This window comes from Arachis duranensis, chromosome 8 (assembly GCF_000817695.3).
Source record: "Arachis duranensis cultivar V14167 chromosome 8, aradu.V14167.gnm2.J7QH, whole genome shotgun sequence".
Taxonomy (NCBI): domain Eukaryota; kingdom Viridiplantae; phylum Streptophyta; class Magnoliopsida; order Fabales; family Fabaceae; genus Arachis; species Arachis duranensis.
In genome coordinates this window covers 4,366,195-4,373,127 of record NC_029779.3, presented here as the reverse complement: position 1 = coordinate 4,373,127, position 6,933 = coordinate 4,366,195, and positions in this window count along the sequence as shown.

Below are 6,933 nucleotides of genomic sequence, written 5' to 3'. Positions count from 1 at the left end.
TAACTTATCCTGTTGTTGGTTTAGGCAATGTGTGTGTAATTATTCATGAAAAAAAAGAGGCCAACAAGGTTGGTTTATACTTGTGATAGGCTTCTTTACGCAAGAGAATTTGAATTTCAGAAATAATTAACACTAACTGCTTCAATTTTAAATTAAAAACTATATCTGTATGTATGTGATCAAATTTATATAGTAGTTGACCTGGGTATTTTGTTAGGTATATTAATAAAATCTATTTGAAGTAATAATAAACATGTTATTATATAAAATATAGATAGAGCCATAGAGGAGAGGATAATTTGATTCAATAATGGTGTAAAATTAAAGAGGAGGAGGAGAGAGATGATAAAAGGGAAAAGAGTGACAGGCTAAGGCTAAGGGGAAAAGGGTAGTAGGCTTATGTAAGCTACATTATATTGCGTATTTTATTGTATTGGATTCTGGTGTTGTTATCTTTTACTTGGCCCAGTTACTAAGATCTAAGCCACCTGCAACCCCTCTCATTCAAAACGCTGCTCCATTCTCTGTCTCTCTGCTACCTATACCTGCCTAAAGCTAATACCTTCTCTCTCTTTCTCTCTCTTTCTGGTGTTCGTAGTTGTATCTTGTATACATGCATTATGCATAGTTTTACACATACACACGTGCGCTGCTCCGTTTTTTAATTCATAGTTTCTTGTGTTCATAGTTGTACTACCAGCTCAGCTGTTCTGCTTTTATTTGCCCGTTATGAAGGGGAACACATTTTAATATCGGGGTGTATGCAAGAATTTTCAAAATGGGTAATTTTTTGGTATTTTTTAAAATATAGGATGATAATTTTTATAAAATTAAAAAGGAAGAGAAAATTTGTTTATTTTTTTTTTACAAAAATAAAAAAGGTCATTTTTAAGGAAGATTTGTGTTTTTTTTTCAATTAAAAAAAGCAATCACTAGAGATGATTAGCGTTTTTTTTATTTAAAAAAAAATGTAATCGCTAAAGGCAATTTATGTTTTTTCAAGAAATAAGTGAAAATAAAAAAATGTAATTGCTATTAGCATTTGTGTTTTTTTTGGAAAGAAATTAAAACATTACAATGGTAGATACAATTTGCATTTTTTTTAAAATAAAAGTAAAAATAATTTTCAGATACAATTATGTACCTACAACAACAACAACCAACTTTTCATTCGCTTGATTAAGATCTACAGAATAGCCACAGTTTGTTCAATCCGATAATTTTTGGGGAATTCGACCCTCACTCACCTAAAATATTACTTGGACGACATGGTGCACTTGTCGTTTTAGTTGTGCGAGTTACATTTTCGCGCACCAAATACTTAACCCAAAAATAATTACTGGTTATAAAATGATATTTCTTGTTTTTCAATAACATTTCTTCACATTCTTTTATTCAACTAATATATGATAATTAGTTAATTTTAAGAGATTATATTGACAACATTTATTTTTGTCTTTATATTGTTGCTTACAATACGATTTATAATAATAATAAAAATAATAACATAGTCTATAATTAGGTGACCATTTATATCTTATTAGGGTTGAATACCTTTTCGTCCTTAAGATTTAGGGTGAAAATTAAAATTATTTTTAACCTTTTTTTTTGTTCAAAATTATTCTCAACCTTAAATTTAGTATTAAAAACATCCTTTCAAACATAATAACTTTTTAAATGACACAAATACCCCCTTTTCTGTTATTATCACCACCATCCCATCCACTACTCCCAACCCCTCCCACTTGAAACAAAAACAAAAGAAAGAAAAAGAACAAAAGCACACATATTCTTAACTTTAAATTTAGTATTAAAAACATCATTTCAAATATAATAACTTTTTAAATGACATAAATACCCCTTTTCTATTATCATCACCACCATCCTACCCACAACCCCCAACCCCTCCCACTTGAAACAAAAACGAAAGAAAGAAAAAGAACAAAAGCACACACAGGCAACAAAAGAAAAAAAAGAAAGAGGAAAAAGAAAAGGAAAGGAAGAAGAGGAAGGTGATAGCGAGGAAGAGTGTAGTTGCTGCCATCGCGTCGTGACTGAGATGGGAGCTGCTCCTGTTGACGTTGAACTCTATCATCGTCGTCGAGCTTCTAGTGGTGAGGGGATCTGCTCTTTTCCCTCTCTCTTTATGATCTGTTCAACTGTTCTTCTCCTCATCTACAACTGTGACAGCGATGGCGCCAGTGGCTTTCCACGCTGTTGCTTCTTTCTTTTCTTTCCTCCTCTTCTATTTTTCTTCCTTCTGATCCCTATAGCCTCTGTTTATCACCCTCTTTTTTCTCTATCTCTACTTCTCTCTTAGCCAAACTCACGCTTTCTCCTTCAATCGTGACGGCGACGGACGCGACAACACCACTACTCCCCACTGTTGCCTCCCTCTTCTCTCTTTCTTTTTTCTTCGTTCTTTTTCTGAGTTTCCTTCTTTTGTCTGTGTTTCTCTTGATTGCTTTGTGTATTGTGTGTGTGTTGGGTGTGAATTTAAGAAATTAGGGTTATGACAATATAGGTGTGTAGTGGATGAGATAAGAAGTGTGGCAATGAGTGCACAGTGGAGGGTGGTGGTGCAAACAGATGGAGTGAAGGGTAAAAGAAAGAGGTGATAATGAAGGATTTTTTTTTGAAAATTAAGAAAATAATTATTTTAAAACAAAATTCAACGTTAGTTCTTCTAAAATTTCATCTACGTCCATATCTACTGCGCCATCAATATTCTTGCCAACATCATCAACAACCTCAGGATCATCAACAGGGTGATATATGGAACTCAGAAGTCTATTGGTTCTTCAATATGTTATCTCACATTGCATTGATCCCTGCATTCCCAGTTAATATGTTTAGTCCAAACTCAACATCGGCGCTTGTTGGATCATACCAGTATACTGTCTTGTATGACTGATATTCCAAACCCTTGAATAATGTTACAAGGTCTCCGAAATTCACAAAGCCCAAGTCCATCTCAGGGAACCTCTCTTCCTTTCCATTCTAATAAACTAGGGATCCATCACTTCCTCTAACAAAGTTATCTCCATGGTGAAAAATCGGCACCACAAAAATATCAACCATATGAAATTAACCCATGAACAACTATGTGTCAGTCCAAGAACAGTTACAAAAATTATGAATGAAACCCCTTTGTCCTAACACAATCTCTCCTTCTAATTCTAGACACAACATTTTAAAAACAGTTTTTCACTTCATAACATCGCTATTACCCACACTGTCAACATGCACACATAATGCCTTCACCCTTAGTTCACACAACAATAACCAAAACTTCAACGCTAAGTAAGGCGCTCTTACCTTCTGACGAAGACAGCGACTACAACCTCAACAAAAACCTTCTTCTTAGCCTCCGACAACAACTTCACTCAACACCGATTGATCTTCTACGTAGTATAATTTTTGGAGGGAGAAACAGGGGGAGGGAGTTTGATCGTTTGTCTTCTTAGGGTTTTCAGTAATTCAGAAAATCAATGCAAACATGGGTGTTATGGGTATTGCAATGGGAATTAAAGTGTGTTTGGAGGGGTGGGTGAGAAACGGCGTCGTTTTGGAGCTTGGGGACTAATACGTCCTTTTTTCAAAAGTTATAGTACACGTGTCATCCCGTAACAGTCAGCACCACGGAAGCCACATCAGTGTTTTTCGTTGGGTCTAATGGAGTGACTTTAACGGAGGGATAAATTTATCCACATTTTGGAGGGCCAGTGACATAAATGTATTTTCTATTCTTCGGAGACGAAAATGTCAGCAGAAAAAAAAAATTAAGGACCTATTTATCCCTTTTTCAAAAAAAAATGATAAGGAATATATTGTCTTTTTTCAATCATTAAGGTGCAGATTGTCTAAATTGAAAAAGAATAAAGATCAAAAAAAGATCTTATTCATAATTTTTTTATATAATTATCCTTAAAGATTTTTTTTAAAATAATATATAAACTTATTAGTAGTTTGTTGAAATTTAAAATCTCTGGTGAATAAAATCGTTACTAAAGTAATTTCTATTAGTATTTAATAAGAAATTATGTTATCTTAATACCATATTGAATATTTACTAATTAATTAAGAAGGAGGTTTATATTTCTTCGAGTTCAGTATTTACGTATTCGCTTAAATTCACCTTATCATTATTAAATAAAATGTTAAAACTCAATTAATAAGGATTCTTAATATAAGAGATTTTATTAACAAACTAAATATTTGTTAATAATCTTTACAAATATTTTCTTAAAACATCATTCGGGACTAGTTATTTCTTATTTGGCGCCAAGCCCCAATCATTTATTACTACACTGTTGTGTTCTGCTGCTACGCATATTGAACAACAACGTCCTTTTGCAATTATTTGAGCTTCACCTTCCGTATAAACATCACATACATACCATTATTACAGTAAAGTGTGTATAAATATTAAATACTAATCAATTATCCCTCACTGTTCAGCTATGCCACAGTGATATAATCCTGTACCTTATTAATTACTAGCACAATTTCATCGTCCCTTTAACAAAAAGGTAAACCAATAATCTTACTTTAGCAGTGCAAGTCTAAATTTTCACCCCCAAAATCGATTACAAAATTCTGTACAACGCTATCTTTCGCGCTGTGCCTGAAAAAGATGTATGCACTTAGGCTTTGTTTGTTTCAGAGAGAGAGGTAGTTTGAGTCTGAGAATCAGACTTGCAGTTAAAAAAATGGTAAAATAAAAAATAAAAAATTAATTATCTTTAAATAAGATAATAAAATTTATATATAATAAAAATTATAAATCTATTATTGATCGATTATATATTTATTATATTTTTTTATAATTTTTTTTACTGTAGATAATTCTTTCTAGTGGTAACACAAGGTGTTATATATGATAATATATTATTATTTATTATTAAATGCATATGTAAGCCTTTTTGTATTGATAATCTATAGTATAAATTATATTCTTATTTGGTATTTATTTATAAAAAGGTTATTTATACAAAAATGTTAGACACTTTAGATATCAATATTTTTATCTTATCTTTTTTATTTTTTATTTTTGGAAAAATTAAATTTGAAGACTTCAACTGAAAATTTAAAAAATAAAAAAATTTAAGAAACTTTTTTATGTCAATTTTGAGTGTACATATAACAATTATTTTATTTTATCAAAAAGTTAAAAACAATTTTGTTAGTAAAGGATAAAATTATTATAAATAGAATAATTCTTCATAAGATAAGAGCCAGAAATATCATTGAAGTTAATATGTCTTTCTTTTCGAGTAAAGATCCAATCCGGTCCTTGTCCATTTTCATAAAGGATAAAGCGATCCCTGTCCAAAAAAAAGGGACACTTCGACCCTCGACTTTTTTATTTTGGGACAATACGGTTCTTCTGTTAAAAAATTCATTAAATAATAATAAAAATTAGTTTTATGGAGGGTTTTATTTGTATTTTGTGGGGGTTTTAAACTCCCACAAAAATTTTTTCAACAATATAACCAATTACTACCACTACTACCATTATCTTTTTCATCCTTATTATTATCACTCTTATTTCTATTATTTTTATTGTGTAACCATATTTTATCATCATCATTATCTCTTCTACCATCATCATCACTAATACCAATATTATCAACATTAAAGTTTTCTTCTTTTATTTCTTATTCCATGTTATTTTTTTCCTTTAAAAGGTATTATACTATAATTACTTTTATTTTATGGCATCATTTTTATCAATGGTTTTTCTTCATTTAACCACCATTCATGAATGAATTTTTTAAAAACAAAGTTATTAATAGTTTGTGGAGGTTTAAAACCCCCATAAAATACAAATAAAATCCCCATAAAATTAATTTTTATTATTATTTAATAAATTTTTTAACAGAGGGACCATATTGTCCCATAATAAAAAGGTTGAAGATCGAAGTGTCCCTTTTTTTTGGATAGGGATCGCTTTATCCTTCGTGAAAATGGACGAGGACTGAATTGGGTGTTTACTCTTTCTTTTCTTCCACTTTTCCATTCAAACAAACGAAATAAATAATTTTTTTCCATCTAAATATACTTGTGGAAATTAAAAATTCTATTCAGCTTCTTCCTTTTCTTTGCTTTATGGTTAGTTCTCTCTTCCCCACTTCCTTCCAAGTTCCAACCAAACAATGCTTTAATTAATTATAGGTTGATTTGTTCCCCCTTGACCAATTCCCTAAAATGAAAAGTTGGATGCATTAAAGGTCTAAAAATCTCGGTATTCAATCAACGACTTTCTACTCTTGGTTCCAAGTTTTATTTGCAAGAAGAGGAAATGATAGTACTAATAAGCTCACAAGCTCAAAGAGTATAGGCTGATATAGTAGTAGTAAGTAGTAGTAGGCATTTGCTCTCAGACTCTGAATTAAATTCTGCAACCAACCACGCATTTAATGCAACCCTTCTTGGCTTTCTCCTCAAATTACCTTCGAAATTATCCGTTCGTTTTTTTTTTTCAGGAATTTATTTAATGAATTTCCTTAATTCTTGATTTAAGTGTAAAAACAAACATTTCACTCTTAATAATGTCTATTTGAAATGATTATCTTAGAACATTTTTTTTGACAGGGATTTTATTAGAACTTCGCTTTGTAGAATATATTCTAAAATTAAAGTTATAATGTCAAAGGTACGTATAATATTTGTTTCTTAATTAATGTATAAATAAGTAAGTTTGGTAAACCAAAATATAATGTGTGCAAAACAGTATTATTGATTTATTGTATGTGTTTTGAAGTGATGATAGTATACGACAAAATAACTAAATAATTATATAAATAATGGATACATGTTCCTCCTCCTTCAGTTCCCTCGTTTTCAGAAGAGGCAGGTACCTCATTATATATATATATGTATGAGGTGCATGGTTAATGGTTACTGTGTGATACATAGATGATGATGATG